Below are 16,400 nucleotides of genomic sequence, written 5' to 3' on the forward strand. Positions count from 1 at the left end.
CCAGATACACAGGAAATCCAGTTTCATGGACTAACCCTTCCACTATCAAATAGCTGAGTACAAAACCTTCTTGACAGATGGAATTCCAGCCAACAAGAGAGTTGAAATCACTAGACAGACCCTGACCTGAGGCCACCCCCCTCTTCTACATAGCACACTCAATCCTGAGAATAACAAGACCAACTGAACTTGGGAGGAGAAGGGGGGGAGCGGTTGAGAGTTGTGGGCCAGGAAACCATGGAGCTAGATGGATGGTTGCTCAATATCCTTAGGAAGCATTGGATCACAGCATGCTACTCAGTGTTTTGTCACTCTTGGCCATGAGTCACATTCTCATTTGCTGCGATCCCAAAACAGCTTTAGGCCCAAAGTTGGATACATGAGCCCCTAAGTGTGGGAAAGACTTCACAGGGTATTGATATGTTTCAATAACATAGCAGATCTGCCTTTGATCTAAAACTCCTTCCAAGTTACATACTCTGGGCTACCCGACCAAGAAATTACACTCCTCCTACTTACCACATTCACAATGTGAGATTACTTTGCAATAAAAGGCACACGCAGAAGGACAAAGTATTTCACATCTGACATTTTTGATTCACAGCTTCTATCTCTCTCACTATTTCAGGGAAACCACATCCCCATTTTCCATTGGATATTCCTCATTTCCCATGTTCAGTCCATGAGGTCAGATAGAATGAATCCATCCCATTGCTAACGGGTACTGGGTCATCACACATCACATCCCCACAAGGAATGGTCAGAAATGGCCATATGACCCCACTAGAACCAATGAGATTGCATATTTAAGATGCTTTCAGTTGCGTGCACTGTAATAAAAGTATGCAACTAAGGCGTGTAGGATAAGTGATAGCACAGCAAAAACAAATTCCCATTTGATAAGAAAAGTTAACATAAAATACTCTAATTGATGACAGTAATTTATTGTTCCAAGTTATAAAAAGTCTGAATTTTGAAGCTCAACAGTGTCCTCAAAGCCGTTGGTTCTTTCTGTCAACTTAGTCCTTCCTTGGTCCTTGAACTAGTTTACCTATGGCCAGGAGCTGGGACCAGCTTCCCTTGAAACATATAGTTGCAGGAAAGGTAGAAAAGACTTGATATAAATCAAGGTGTGTTGCCAAGCAACGGCAATGACAACAGAACACAATGAAGCTTTTGCAAGGAGTCTGGATAAAAGCCCATAAGATCTCCATAGCTACTTCATTTTCCAGAGTCATAGAAAATCCAATTTCATAAGACTAACCCTTATACTGTCAAGTGGTTGATTAAAATGCCCCTTATGCAAACGAAACTGAAAAAAAATACAAGTTCTTGTGTTTCTGCAGTCAAAAACTTCATGAAGGGAGAACCTGTTTGTGAATGAGCTAGTAGTAAAGAGAGAAAAACTTAAGAGAGAGAGAAGCCAGTCTTCATATAGAACTATTTGTATTCAGAAAGTCAGTCCCACCTCTCCATTATACAGGCCAATAAGTCTCTTTTAGCTGAACTGCTTTGAGTTGGGTTTATTGCCTCTTGACATAGGCAGAATCACAAAAGAAACAAACAGCAAGACACCAGTCACAGGAAAGACAGTGTTAATGGAGTGACCCTCTGACCCTATGTCCTTTAGACAAGCATGGCTAGGACCCTTCAACCAACTACTCCAGCAATGCCCTTGCCATTCACCTGGACCTTTCTACTGTTTTACCAGCTGGGGGAAAAGCTTTTGAAGCAACCCTTGTCATTTCTGACAATTGAGGGGAATATTTGAACATGATCACCAGACACATTCAGCCCTCTGTGTGTGGGGGATGGAAACAAAACAGAGTGGAAAAACTCAGTGAATTGAGAAATAATTTTCCACCTGTTAACAAACAAAATAGAGTACTGCTAGATAAATAAGCATTCTATCATTTCTCTAAAGTCCAAAAGTTCCTTTCTCACATGAGCAAAAGATGGGAGGGTGGAAAAGATGGGCACAGCAAGACCAGAGGGGAACTGGCAGAAGGTGCAGCTGTGTGGAGCCCTCCTCAAAGGAGTTGGCAGAGTCCAGATACTTTTGAGCCCTGCTTATATTCTTTGGCACTTTTCTGCAGAAAGGATCCAAGAGAATTCAGGAATGGAGCTGTTAACCTTCAGTGTGCCCTGGTGAAGTTCATTGGGAGAAGGGGAGTGGGGGGGGGAGGGGAAGGGATGAGGGCAAACACATGTCCAAAGAGACCAAAGACTTATTATTCTTTAATAAAAGTTATTGCTGAGGAGAAACTGATGTTGAAGAGATATACCAAGGCAGGAAAATGAACTATAAAACAGAAAGCAATCAAATTAGGAAAAGGTGTAGGCTCAAAGAAGAAAACAAAATAAACAAAAAAAGATTCTATTCCCCTTTTCAAACATACAATTGTAATGTCTGGATATGCCAACATAAAAATGCACACAAAGTTCTAACTTTGACCTAAACATTTGATTTTTCAGAAACAACAACAATAGCAATAACAACATGCAATCATATCAAGTACCATGAGAGCTCTGAATTGCCCAAAACAATTGCTGGCATAGGAAAATATATTTTCAGAACATTATATATTTCCTGCCTTCCCAGATACTATTAAGCTGGTGAAGCTAAGTGAATCTTTGTGGAACTAATGATGAAAAATATCATCAAGTGAGTGAAGACAAAGTGCTTGGGTTTGGATATGAAGTGTTCCCCATAAAGCTGCTGTGTTGCCAGCTTGGATCCAATCATTGAAACTATTGGACCTTGACTTGCTCCTACATAATCAATGGATTGATCAAATGATGTATTTATAATTGATGGACTATTCGAAAGTGGTGAAATTGTAGAAGGGGGGGTTTGCTTGCAGGAAGTGGGTCACTGGGTTCTGTTCTCGGAGGTTACATCTTATCTCTTTTACCTGACTCTGTTTTTCTGTCTCTTTCCTGTCTCCAATGACTTGGGAAATTTTGGTCCACCATTCCCCCTTCCACCAAGATGTTCTGTTTTATGGTAGGCTCAGAATCATAGAACCAGATGATCACAGGTTAAAAGAACAGCCGAAATAAATTCTTCATCTGTTACATTGTTTCTATTACATATTACATTGCCACTACTACAGTGAAAAAAAGAAGCTGGAAATGTTGAGTGTTACTTGCTTTCTGGACATAATTGGATGTGTATCCCACTGTCACTGGCCTCCTCCACACAAAAATGCAATTCTTTCCGGGCATATTATTTTGTTTCCATGTTAATAGTTTATTTCTAGGAGGATTCTTGGCATTGACATAAAAAAAATCAAAGGTGAATTTTAAAAGAGTATATATATTTTTTTTTCTAATTTATCATAGCTTTGATAAAGTTTAAAAAATCTTTGCTTTTATTTTATACTGAAATTATTCTTTTCTTCAGCCTTTTTTCCCCGGGATAGCCTTTTCTTCAAGACAACTTTCTCTTCTGATTTAGGAATAATTTGCTCCTTTTTCAGCTGTGATTATCTCAGGTGACAGGGAAAGCTCGTGTATAGGTTAAGGAGACTATACGCTCTATATACATGTCAGGTGCTATGTTAACCTAGATTCATTCAATGACCTGTGTATCCATAACTAAACTCTTAAGTTCAGTGCTACTATTTGTATTTTTAAGCATGCACAACAAAAATTACGCAGTCTTTTTTGGCTACCATCTCTGTGTTCAGTGCATACACCATTATAACAGAATAATGGCACACATTGCTTCTTTTTTTTTTTTCAAAATTTTTATTGTGATTAAGTGGTTACATAATTTCCCAAATTTCACAGTATTGTGGGATAATGATGCTCAGTTAAAGTCACAAACACATTCTAACTTTCCTGGAGCAAATTGTCTATCACGGTCTATAACATTTATGAGTTCTATGAACTTTGTAATACAGTTATTTCTTCCACATTGGGTGATATGTACATTTCTTTTGTTTTGCATAGCATCAGCTGTTCCCTCTTTCCCACTTGTTCCCTCCCTCCCATCGCTGCCATTAAGTTGCTTAGTTCATTTTGATCAATGTCCAGTGCAGCTGATGGGTCCCGCTGTTGTATTTGTTTTTCCCTGATTCCCTCTACTTCTTTGTCGTCTTCCCTGGTTCCCCTCCCGTGTGCACATATATATCATACACACACATTGCTTCTTTAAAGTGACATCTTTCAGATGTTTGGTAGCCTTTGGATATGTATACCCTTTATCGTCTAAGAAATTTTTTGGGCACAAAGATCAGAACCTCTTGATTTGCAGATTTATGTAGGGTCAAGAAAGTAACAAATCATTTTCACAGGTCACCTCAGGACCATTATAAGAAATCGAAGATGATAGGTCCCATGGTTTCCCTTATTTGCAATATCTAGTATATGTCTGAGTCAAGCAGAAAAGGTCAGATAAGGTGATGTTAGGGAAATGAACCCTAAGATATGTATTCAAATGTTTTTTTTTCTTTCATACGATTAACACATTTATAAGATTATTTCTTTGTTGCTTTGTATGTCCCTCCCCCATGGTATAACCCCTGCTTTCACTGTATTTGATGTTGGTATAATTTGTGGAGGGGAAGGGGAAAAACAAATCCTTTAAATAGGGATACAGGTGGACCCATTGCAACAACGAGATGTACAAGTCGTTATGTCGAAAACGAACTTTACAACTTTGGGGGGGGGGAGGGTTGGGGGTGGGGGGAGAGGATGGGAAGGGATGGGAAGGGGAAACAAAGGAGGAGGCTACAATGCTTGATAAGAAATGTACTCACTATCTTGCCCATGTAATTGTAACCCCTCTGTACAGTATTTTCACAATTAAAAAACAAAACAAAAACCAGCAAATCACTGCTAACAATAAGAAAAAAAGAAATCGAAGATGATGGTTTAGTTTTTTAAGAACAAGACAATAGCCCTGATTTTTATGGCTATCTGCATCACTTTTAACAGGATGGCCTTGCTGGTCTTGCCTCTACATTACAAACACAAAACATCAAACTTGAAGAATATCTTTCTCTTGGAAGGAAAAATTAAAGAACTGCTTTACTAAAATCAGATAAGCCAACCTGATTATCTGTATACATATGACTTATAACATTGAAATGATAAAAAAAATAGTTTTAAAGTCATGATTAAAAAATAGGGGAAGGGCCTACTGTTGTGGTACCTGCCTGTACTCCCAGAACTCAGGAAGCTAAGACTGAAGAATTGCCAGTTTGGGTACTTTTTTTTTTTTTTTTTGGTCCAGTCGTGGGGCCCGAACTCTGGGCCTGGGCGCTGTCCCTCAGCTCTTCAGCTCAAGGCTAGTGCTCTATCACTTGAGCCATAGTGCCACTTCCGGCTCTTTTTTTTTTTTTTTTGCTTATGTGGTGCTGAGGAATCAAATCGAGGGCCTCAGGCATGCAAGGCAAGCGCTGTACCATTGAGCCACCTTGTCAGCCCCCAGTTTGGGAACATTTTGACACCCTGGCTAAAAAAAGAAATGTGTGAGTGAGGGGAGGGTAAGGAATGATATAGATGTGTTTAAGTTCTTAGTCAACTAGATTCAAGGATCTTTCATTTTAGTGATCGCCTTGTATTTTGAAGTTCCAGGAGGTTCCATTTTAATGTGAAAGAATAAATGTTTGACTTGGGGTTGACATATTAAAATCTTTTTTTAATCTTCCTAATACTGACTCTTATGAATGTGTTGTTCCCTTAAGAACTTTCTAAGGGAGGCTGGGAAGGTGGCTCAGTGGTAGAGCGCTTGCCTTGCATGAATGAAGCCCTGGGTTCGATTCCTCAGCACCATATAAGCAGAAAAAAAAAGCCAGAAGTGGCGCTGTGGCTCAAGTGGTCAAGTGCTAGCCTTGAGCTGAAAAGCTGAAGGACAGCACCCAGGCCCAGAGTTCAGGCCCACGACTGGACCCCCTCCACCCCAAAAAAAGAACTTTCTAAGGGCTAGGAATATGGCTTAGTGGTAGAGTGTTTGCCTAGCATGCATGAAGCCCTGGGTTCAATTCCTCACTACCACATAAATGGAAAAAGCTAAAAATGGTGCTGTGGCTTAGGTGGGAAAGTACTAGCTTTGAGCAAAAGAAGCTCAGGGACAGTGCCCAGGCCCTCAGTTCATGTCCCAGGACTGGCAAAAACAAAACAAAACAAAAAGCAATCATTGCCTGGCGCCTGTGGCTCATGCCTATAATCCTGGCAACACAGGAGGCTGAGATCTGAGGATCGCAGTTCAAAGCCAGCTAAGGCAGGAAAGTCAGTGAGACTCTTATCTCCAATAAACCACTCAGAAAACTGGAAGTAGCACTGTGGCTCAAGTGGCAGAGCACTAGCCTTGAACTGAAGAGTGCAAGGACAGCACCCAGGCCCTGAGTTCAAGCCTACAAAACATTTTTATCCACTTCTTATTTATTCCCTTTCCCCTTCTGTTTCCCAGAGCTCTCTTCCCTATAATTGTTGTGAAAAAAGAAGAAGAATCTGAAAGACACATTTGTTGTTGTTGTTGTTCAATGTTTGCCACTGTCTATGCTTTCATGAAATTAAAACTTCATACTAGGCGATTCAATTGATTTTTCTTCCTCTATAACCCAGAGTGCAGTGAAGAACTAAACCAGCTTTAAGAACTAGATCACTTCTTTTCTCCTTTGGCCCTCTATGTTCAGAAAATAAGAGACACCAACAGATCTGCTTATTTTATTTGTTCGGTCATTTTAATCATTTTTGTTTCAAAATATTATTGGAAGTGGCGCTGTAGCTCAAGTGGTAGAGTGCTAGCCTTGAGCTGAAGAGCACAGGGACAGGGCCCAAGCCCAGAGTTCAAGCCCCACGACCAACCAAAAAAATAAATAATTAATTAATTAATTTAAAAAATATTATTGAGAATCATCTGAAGAGGTGAAATAAGGTAAAAAAAAATGCTTAAAAATGCAGTTTTGTTTTAAGGTTGACCCATGTCTTAAGAGACTAACACAGAAGGGTAAATGAAATCTCCATAAAACCCAGAGATGAGGCAGCAAAACTCCTCTTTGGATCCTGACTGGAGTTACAACTGAATCAAGAAAACCACAGTTAGCCGGGCGCTGGTGGCTCACGCCTGTAATCCTAGCTACTCAGGAGGCTGAGATCTGAGGATCGCGGTTCAAAGCCAGCCCGGGCAAGAAAGACCGTGAGACTCCTATCTCCAATAAACCACTAGAAAACCGGAAGTGGTGCTGTAGCTCAAGTGGTAGAGCGCTCGCCTTGAGCTGAAGAGCTGAGGGATAGTGCCCAGGCCCAGAGTTCAAGACCCACGACCGACAAAAAAAAAAAAAGAAAACCACAGTTACAACATATTTGTAGACGTTCCTGTTTTGAAGCAGGGAAATGTAGACGTTTAGGGTATTTGGAGGAAGAAAAATCTAGAACACATGTACATAATAAGGCTTTATCGATAATAGCATGAACAGCAACTGAAAACAGCTCTGCGTTTTTAATAAAATATTTTCATTCGTAGAAAAAAATACAGTTTTGTTGGATATGACTGGAGTTTCTCTTGTCATTAGAGGAAAACATTAAGATATTCTTAAATTTATGTTTATGTAAAAATATGTTATATATTTTAGCACAAAGGATATCTTTTTTTTTAAATCTCTTCATCTGTCTCTCAGTTGGATAATTTTTTGTTATTCAGGTGAGTCTCAGAAAAGTTGATTTAACCATAAAGCACGAAATGATCTATAGAAGTGGTCAAATTTTAATTTGTTCAAGAAGTCATATTCAAATTATATTTGGGCTATGCCCCTCATTCAAAAAAAATTGAAACCACATTCCAAAGGACTTTTTTTTGGGGGGGGGGGGTCCATTCGTAGGGCTGAACTCTGGGCCTGGGCGCTGTCCCTCAGCTCTTCAGCTCAAGGCTAGCACTCTACCACTTAAGCCACAGCGCCACTTCCAGCTTTTTTCTTTTTGCTTATGTGGTGCTGAGGAATCGAACCCAGAGCCTCAGGCATGCAAGGCAAGCGCTCTACCACTAAGCCACCTTCCTAGCCCCCTCAAAGGACTTTTTAGGCTTCCATTCAAGTATCTAAGCTTTCTCAAAAGTGTAATCATAGGCTTCAATGGATCATTCCCAGACAATGGTAGATTTGTTAAAGAAACATTGAAGGAATTATTATTGTCAAATTCATTTTACCTAAAAAAAAAAAAATCTAGTATTTCTGCCAATTCTGTTTATCAGTCATTTATTTTTAAAAGAATTTTGAGTAACTGTTATTTTAATATTAGGATAAAATATCTGACATAGAAGTCTCCTTTGAAACCTTTTACTTACTTAATACAATTTATACTATTCTATAAATTACTTTTCTGTAGCTTCCCTAAATTTCAAGCTAATGTTTTCAGTTCCCAATTTTAACCATAACTGTTTTGCAACACACTGTAGAAACTAACAGGTTCTGTTACTGTCTGTGCTAGAAATCTGTCTGAAAAATTAAAGAGAAGCTATTGAAAAATAAATGATATATACCATCAATATTTCATATAGCTTTCTTTTTTTGAGTTTTTGAAAATTTTATGATTATAAAAGTGATATAAAGAGGGGCCACATGGGCTGGGAAGGTGGCTCAGTGGTAGAGCGCTCGCCTTGCATGCCTGAGGCCCTGGGTTCGATTCCTCAGCACCACATAAGCAAAAAGAAAAAAGCCGGAAGTGGCGCTGTGGCTCAAGAGGTAGAGCGCTAGCCTTGAGCTGAAGAGCTGAGGGACAGCGCCCAGGCCCAGAGTTCAGGCCCCACGACTGGACCCCCCCCCCCCAAAAAAAAAGAGGGGCCACAATTACATAAGTCAGGTAAAGAGTGTATTTTTTGGATGATGTCACTCCTTCCCTTGCTCTCTCATTTCCTCCCATCTCCCCCCCCCTTCTCCCCCCCCTCCCACCTAAACTGTATAGAATTTTTGTGTGTGTGAAAATACCATACAGAGGAGTTACAAGTACACGGATAAGATAATGAGTACATTTTTTTATCAAGCATTGTTGCCTCCTCCTTTGTTTCCCCTTCCTATCCCTTCCCATCTCCCCCACTGCCCCCCCATATCCCCTCCTATAGCTTTCTTAAATACCATAATAACCAATAAAATATGAGAAGGAAAATGATCTAATTTGTGATAATAACAAACTGGAAATAAACTAATAAAACATTTTCATGAACTACAATCTAAAACTATGTACATAAAATTTCTAAGAACTATAAGCCAAAGACATAAGTATATGAAGAAAATATCCTCTTTCTTGTTGAATAAGCTGTTATAAAGCTATCAAAATTTCTCCAAATTAAACTAGAAAGGCAATGTAATTCCAGTGAAAGCCTAACTAAAGCTTTATGTAATGTATGTAAGCACACTCCCAAGTTCATCTAGAATTAAAGTGCTAGGGAAATTTTGAAATGAGATTAATTAGGAAGAACGGTCTCCACCATAAATAAAAATTCGTGCTGTTGTTGATGATCATGGGGAATGAACTCAGAGGCTCGGCATTATCCCAGAGCTTTTCTGACTCAAAGCTAGTGCTCTACCACTTTGAGCCACAGTGCTACTTTTGCCTTTCTGTGGCTGATTGGAAATAAGAATCTCACAGATTTTCCCGCCTGGGGTGGCTTCAAACCAAGATCCTCAGATGTCAGCCTCCTGAGTAGTTAGAATTACAGGCATGAGTCTCCAGTGCCCAGCTTGTGATAGTTAATTTTGTTTGCCAAATTAATTGAATTAAGATACCTAAGTGATTAGTAACGAACAGTTCTAGATGTGACTGGATGTTTCCACAGAGCATTAACTAAGTGGAGAAAATCTGCTCTGAATGTGGATAGTCCTTCGTAAAATAAAAAGAAGAAGATGGAATCTCTTCTCTCTCCCTCTCCCCCCTTCATCTTTCTTGGTCTCCATGAGGTGAGCTATGCTGCTCTGCCATACCCTCTCATCTATACTGGACTGACACCTCTGAAACCATGAGCCAAAATATCCATCAAAGATCGATTACATTGTTTCTCACAGATATTTGGTCATTGTGACAAAAATATTTTACAGGAAAGAAAACTGGTACCAGAGAAATAAGGTCATTACTATCTGTGGCTCCAAAGCATTTGGACTAATTTGTTGGAAGACATTTGGAGGGCTTTAGAGAAGCAGACTAGAGAAACATTAAAATGATGCAAATGGAGGTTAATGGACAGTTTTGGTGCAACTCAGAAGACCAGAATGCAGACAATAACGATTACGCTCATAAGGTTTCAAATGGAAATGAGGACTCTTGGGATTAGGACTTGAAGTCCCTTGCAAGAGGACAAGAGGAAAAATCTCTTGAGAACATCTTGTGAGTTGCCCAACTTCCAGACATCACAAGTTGAAGCAGATAACAGTATAAATTCATATAATAACCTTCCATTGTATTTTTTGAGAAGGGAACATCTTTTGAAAAAGCTCATCTGTTTGCACTGGGCCAATTAAGAAGTTTATTAACATCTTTTGAGAAAGCTCATCTGTTTGCACTGGGCCAATTAAGAAGTTATTTCTCTAGGATTCATTCTGCTGTGTTCAAGCACTCAACCAAGGTCTCTAGACAGTTAGAGTTGGTGGTGGACCTTGCCATCAAACATATGATGCTGGTTTTTTCAGGCATGCAGAGTGCAAGAGTTTTGTGGACATAAAGACTTCCACCCAAGCCGGGGGCTGGTGGCTCATGCCTGTAATCCTAGCTACTCATGAGGCTGAGATCTGAGGATCGCGGTTCAAAGCCAGCCCGGGCAAGAAAGACCGTGAGACTCCTATCTCCAATAAACCACCAGAAAACCGGAAGTGGCACTGTAGCTCAAGTGGTAGAGCGCTCGCCTTGAGCAGAAGAGCTGAGGGACAGCGCCCAGGCCCAGAGTTCAAGCCCCACGACCGACAAAAAAAAAAAAAAAAAAGACTTCCACCCAGATTTCAAAGGAAAACCTAGAAATCCAGGCAGTGATGTGTTAGAAGGTCAGCCTACCTGTAGGTATCCCTGCGAGGACACTGCATGAAGCTGTCAGAATAAAGGCACCCTTGGAAATTTCCAGTTACATGGAATATCTGCTGAGCAAAGCCATAGCAGGTGAACAATGCTGGGTCTAGAGAGAAGCAATATGAGCAGAAATTAGCAATGTGATAGAGGGGTCCCAAACCCTTGGGAGAGAGGTAAAACATGGATCAAGATTTTGATTTTTACACTGCTGAGTTTCAGTTTTGCTTTGGTGCAATTCCTCTTTTCTGGGCTCCCATTGCTCCTTTTTGAAATAGGAATTATTACTATATGGCATTATATTTTGGTAGTATGTGTTTTGTTTGTTCTTTGTACCACAGGGGGCTAAGCATTTGCCTTGAGTCTCAGAGACCACTTTGAATTTGGACTTTTGGACAAGGTTGAAAGGGGATTCGTGGAAATAGAATGAATTCTGTATTATGAGGTAAATATGAGTATTTGAGGGCAAGAGGCAGAGGGTCATTGTTTAAGGAGATGTGTTTGAGTGCATTTCTCTTCTCTTTCTCCTCTCTTTCTCCCCCTCCCCGTGCCCCACGCCTGCCCTGAGAAGTGACTGCTTGAGTCATGCTCCAGCTCTTTTTGCTTCAGTTACCTTTCAGATAAGGTCTTGTGCTGGGCATTGGGACTCACACCTATAATCCTAGATATTCAGGAGGTTGAGATCTGAGGGTCATGGTTCAAAGGCACCAGAGGCAGCAAAGTCCATGAGAATCTGATCTCCAATTAACTATCCAAAAAAGCCAGACGAAGATCCGTGGCTCAAGTGGTAGAGCACTAGCCTTGAGATAAAAAGACAAAAATGCTCATGGACATCACCCAAGCCCTGAGTTCAAGTCCTAGGACTTTCCCCCACAAAACAACAACAACCAGATAAGGTCTTGTATTTTTGCCTTGAGCTAACTTCAAACTATGATCTTCCTACCTATAGACTTTCACATAACTGGAGTCACAGGCATGTTTCACCATGCTTATTGATCGAAATGGAGTCTTGCTAACCTTTTGCCCAAACTGATCTCTACAATTCTCCAAATCTCTTCCTCCTGAGTATCTGGGATTAGACATGAGCCACCATACCTAGCCTGACTTCTGATGGTTGTTCTTGATTGTTAGCTGGATGGATTGGGGGATGCTGGGAAGATTAGAAAAACAATTTCTAGGTGTCTGTACATCATTTTTCAGAAAGGATTAACTAAGCATGGAGCCTACATTCAGTGACAACAAGACGCTCCAATAAGCTTTGTGGAATAAAGGAGGAAGAGCAGGAAGTCCATACATCCTCCCTGCCCCTGACCCCTGTGAGGTGAGCTGCTCTGACATGCCCTCACTACCATCCCGATGGTCTGCAACCATTAGCCAGAATTAGTCTTTCCTCCCTTAAGATTTTGGCTCAGAAATTTTGTCACCGTGATAAAATACTAACACATGTTTTAAAAGCTATCATAAATGCTGAACATGGGGAAATGGTACAAAAATAGTCTATATACATATGTGGTTTTATTTATAATAACTAATGGTATGATCATTGGGTATTACCTTAATCTGTGTTGCTATGACTTAATACCACAGACTGGGCAATTTATCTTAGTAAACAGTCTAAAGGCCAGGAGCCCAAGGTCAACATGTTTCAATGCTCTCACATAGCAGAGGGGAAAGGGCTGGGGAGGGGGGGGGTCACGGGGGGGAGAAAAGGGATGAATGCCCCATTCAGCTGTTTTATAATGACTCCTAATTCCATCCATGAAAGCAGAGTCTTTATCATATAAAAAATCTGTATTACATATAACACTCAAAAGTGTTATACAAAAAAAAATACAAACAAACATGCTTTCCTTTCATTTTTTGTTTGGTGCTATTTCGAGACATTAATGATTTATAAGTATAAAAGTATTACCTACCCTACACCTCAGGTGCCAGTGAAAAGACACTGCTATGGGATCTTGGAATATCCTGGTACCTCTGAAAATGCTGTGGAATATGCAAAATTAAAGTATTAAGGACATTGACATTGTCTGTGTATTCTATAGAGATACAAGGAGATTTCGGTTATAAAATTTTAGCTGCAACTTAAAATTTTAGTACTTCTTCATGGGTTTGAATATGTGGCTAGGTATTTTGTTTAAAATAAAATGTTAGCATGATATGGTATCTGTCAGATAAAAGTTAAAGTCATCCTTGTTCCAGTGGCTATAATCCTACCTACTCAGGAGGCTGAGATTATAGTTTGAAGCCAACCCAGGTAGGAAGTCCATGAGACTCTTTTCTCCAATTAATTACCAGAAAACAGGAAGTGGCACCATGTGGCTCAAAGTGGTACAGTGCTAGCCTTGAGCGGAAAAAGCTCAGGGACAGCACCCAGGCCCTGAGTTCACAGGCCCCAGGATCACATACGCGTATGCGTGTGCGTGTGCACGCACACACACACACACACAAATGCCATTGCTAAGAAAAGACATAGAAGATATGGCAAAGAGCAGAGGAGAATACAGCAAATCTATGTCCCCTAAGCCACCTTTGTCTAAGAGGTGTATTAAATAGAAAGCTCAGGGACAGCACCCAGGCCCTGAGTTCACAGGCCCCAGGATCACATACGCGTATGCGTGTGCGTGTGCACGCACACACACACACACACAAATGCCATTGCTAAGAAAAGACATAGAAGATATGGCAAAGAGCAGAGGAGAATACAGCAAATCTATGTCCCCTAAGCCACCTTTGTCTAAGAGGTGTATTAAATAGCCAATATGAAAAGACATGTTGTAAGCATTTCTCTTATTCCTCTTTGCTTAGGTACAGCCCTTGGAAAAAGAAAGACAGTGAAGCCATGGAGAGTCAATTGATTCTGGTACAAAGAAGCCCATCCTCTTCAGATACAGACACAGACATGAGTATACAGGAGCATAGTATAATGTATTTTGGTTGTTATATATGTTATATAATAAATATACTATCTGTGTTCTTATATAACATAACTCCCAAATTATTAATGGTGAGTCATTTGACAATTTTTGGTTATTATTGTCAGTATCAGAGTTTGAACTCAGGGTCTTCCTTGCTCTATTACTTGAGTCATTTCTTCAGCCCTGTTTTTTTTTGCAGGTTATTTGGAGATGGAATCTCTCAAACCTTTCTTCCTGGTGTAGCTACAAACTGAAATCCTCTGATCTCAGCCTCCTGAGTAGCAAGGTTACAGGCCTCAGCCACTGGTGTCCGGCTTTTTTTTTTTTCTGAAACCAGGTGTCACTATGTAGAACAGGCTGAGCTTGAACTCAGCATTTTTTTTTACCTTTATCTCTAAAGTACTGGGATTACAGGCCTAGACGACCACATCTAACTGGCAATTTCTTTGTAAATTCTATTCTCTTTAACCTCATCTACATAATTGGGAGGATGGATAAATATAGTATACTGTTCTAAAGAAATGCATTAAAAAGAATATTAGTGCTGACATCAAAAAATATCCAAAGCCTTCTGCACTTTTGAAAAAGTCACAAAACTTTTATAAAGTCACATAGCTGGTGTACAGTGATTCCAAATATATATTTTTAAATTATACAGAAGACAGGTACTGATTGCTACTTCTGATAATGGCAAAGGAATACTTATCATATGAACCCTCACTTTACTCAGCATTTATAAAAAGTGGAAAGCAGAATAAAAACATTTTAAGATTGTTGGTCTGTCTTCAAAGTGTGTGTGACTAAAGCTGCAGGAGAATTAAGCTCAAAACACCACAATTAGAAAGGGTAAGAATTATGCGTTGTGGCTTTCTGGCCCAAGGGCAGTGCCAATGCCTGTGGCTATAACTGTGGAAAATTGTAGAAGAAACCACATCTTTATTAGTTAAAGGTGCCAGAGATAAGGGTTGAGGGATGGAAAAGCAGCTGAAATTTTAAAGGAAAAATCCTGGCAGTGAGAAATCAAGAGGAAAAGGAAAACACAAATTCTGAACATAAGTTCAGTCCAAATGTAAAAGCTAAACTCCAAAGACTTAGAGGAGCTGCTGGGGGTTCAAAAAAATAAATACACAATGGGAAACCTACTTTTGACAAAGTCCCTTGGGGCCAGATTTTTGAATTTGTCATACAACCCTATTCCCATATACATGTCTTAACAAACAACAATACGGTCAGCAGAAAAGGAAGGCCCTTAAATATCTGAAAAATGGGGGCAGGAGGAATCTTATAGTCAAGAGAGCAGATGAAAATTAGAAGGATCCCTAAAAACAAAGAAACCACCCAGGGCAGCAGTTGGGTGACCCCCATCAATACCCAAAGACTTGGCTCACTGGTAAATGGTGCAAAAGAGGCTAGGTTAGAAAGCAGCTATGGACAAGCCTAAGATCTCAGGTGTTGTATCATCAGGGGAAGGTACAGCATTTACTGTAAATTCAAAAGATGTAACTGCCTCAGAGAAAAAAAGCCAGCCATACTCAAAGAATGCCCCTGAGATCCAGAGTGACTACAATGTACTAAAGCAAGTGTCCAAAAAGTACTTGACACTCATAGACATGAAAGCGTAGCCATTCAAAGCATGGCCATTCCAAGGAAGTAAAGATAACCCATAAAATCCACTCCAAGTATGTCTTGGTGTTGGGTTGTAGCAAAGACTACAAATAACAATTATAGATATAAAGTTTTAAAGTGGCAAAGCCTGCTATATGCAAGTTGATAATTTAAAAATTCAATTTAAAAAATGGGGGAAAAAAGAATCCTAGAAAGTTTACCAAAAAGGAAAAAAGACATTGTGAACATCTGACAACCACAAGAAAAGTAGCTGAATATCATGCGAGTCATTTGGAAAATGCAAATTAAAACCACAATGTGATAGAACTTCACACCTATGACTAAAGAGGGATGTATGTGCTCTGACAACCACAAATGAGCAGATTTAGAGTTGTTGAATCTCCTACATTGCTGGTAGAAATGCAAAAAAAAAATGGTACAAGCAACTTGGAGAAATGTTTGATAGTTTTTTTTAATAAAATCAAACATACATGTCCTTTCTGACTAAGCAATTACATTCCTCGGTACAAAACAAAAGAAATACAAACATATGTTAATAAAAGATATAAATAAATAATCCTAGCATCCTTATATACAATAGCCTAAGACTAGAAAGCACAGGTCTGTCCACTGGAACATTAAATAAATGAACTAGGATATCTTCACAGAATGGAATCCTTCTCAAAGAGAAAAGGTATAAAATGACTGCTAATTGCAAAAACTGCATGATTCTTACAGATATTAATCTGATCACAATAAATGAACAAAGAGTACTTTTCAAAGAGTACTTTTCAGATTTTCAAATCTGGTTCCTATTTCCTTAGTTATATAATGTCTGTAAATATGCTATACCTGCAGTAAAAGGAACTTTGCAGTTATAAT

The 16,400-nt window shown here is 39.6% G+C and overlaps 1 non-coding gene across 1 annotated transcript; it reads left to right on the forward strand.

Annotated features, from left to right (window-relative positions):
* Positions 1 to 6,914: 6,914 nt before the first annotated feature.
* Positions 6,915 to 7,035, forward strand: LOC122112917. The gene has a single exon (XR_006148298.1). It is a non-coding gene; the product is annotated as a small nucleolar RNA SNORA26 (small nucleolar RNA).
* The last annotated feature ends 9,365 nt before the right edge of the window (positions 7,036 to 16,400 follow it).

The sequence above is a fragment of the Dipodomys spectabilis genome, unplaced genomic scaffold (genome assembly GCF_019054845.1).
Source record: "Dipodomys spectabilis isolate Male_0828 unplaced genomic scaffold, ASM1905484v1 ptg000095l, whole genome shotgun sequence".
Lineage (NCBI taxonomy): Eukaryota > Metazoa > Chordata > Mammalia > Rodentia > Heteromyidae > Dipodomys > Dipodomys spectabilis.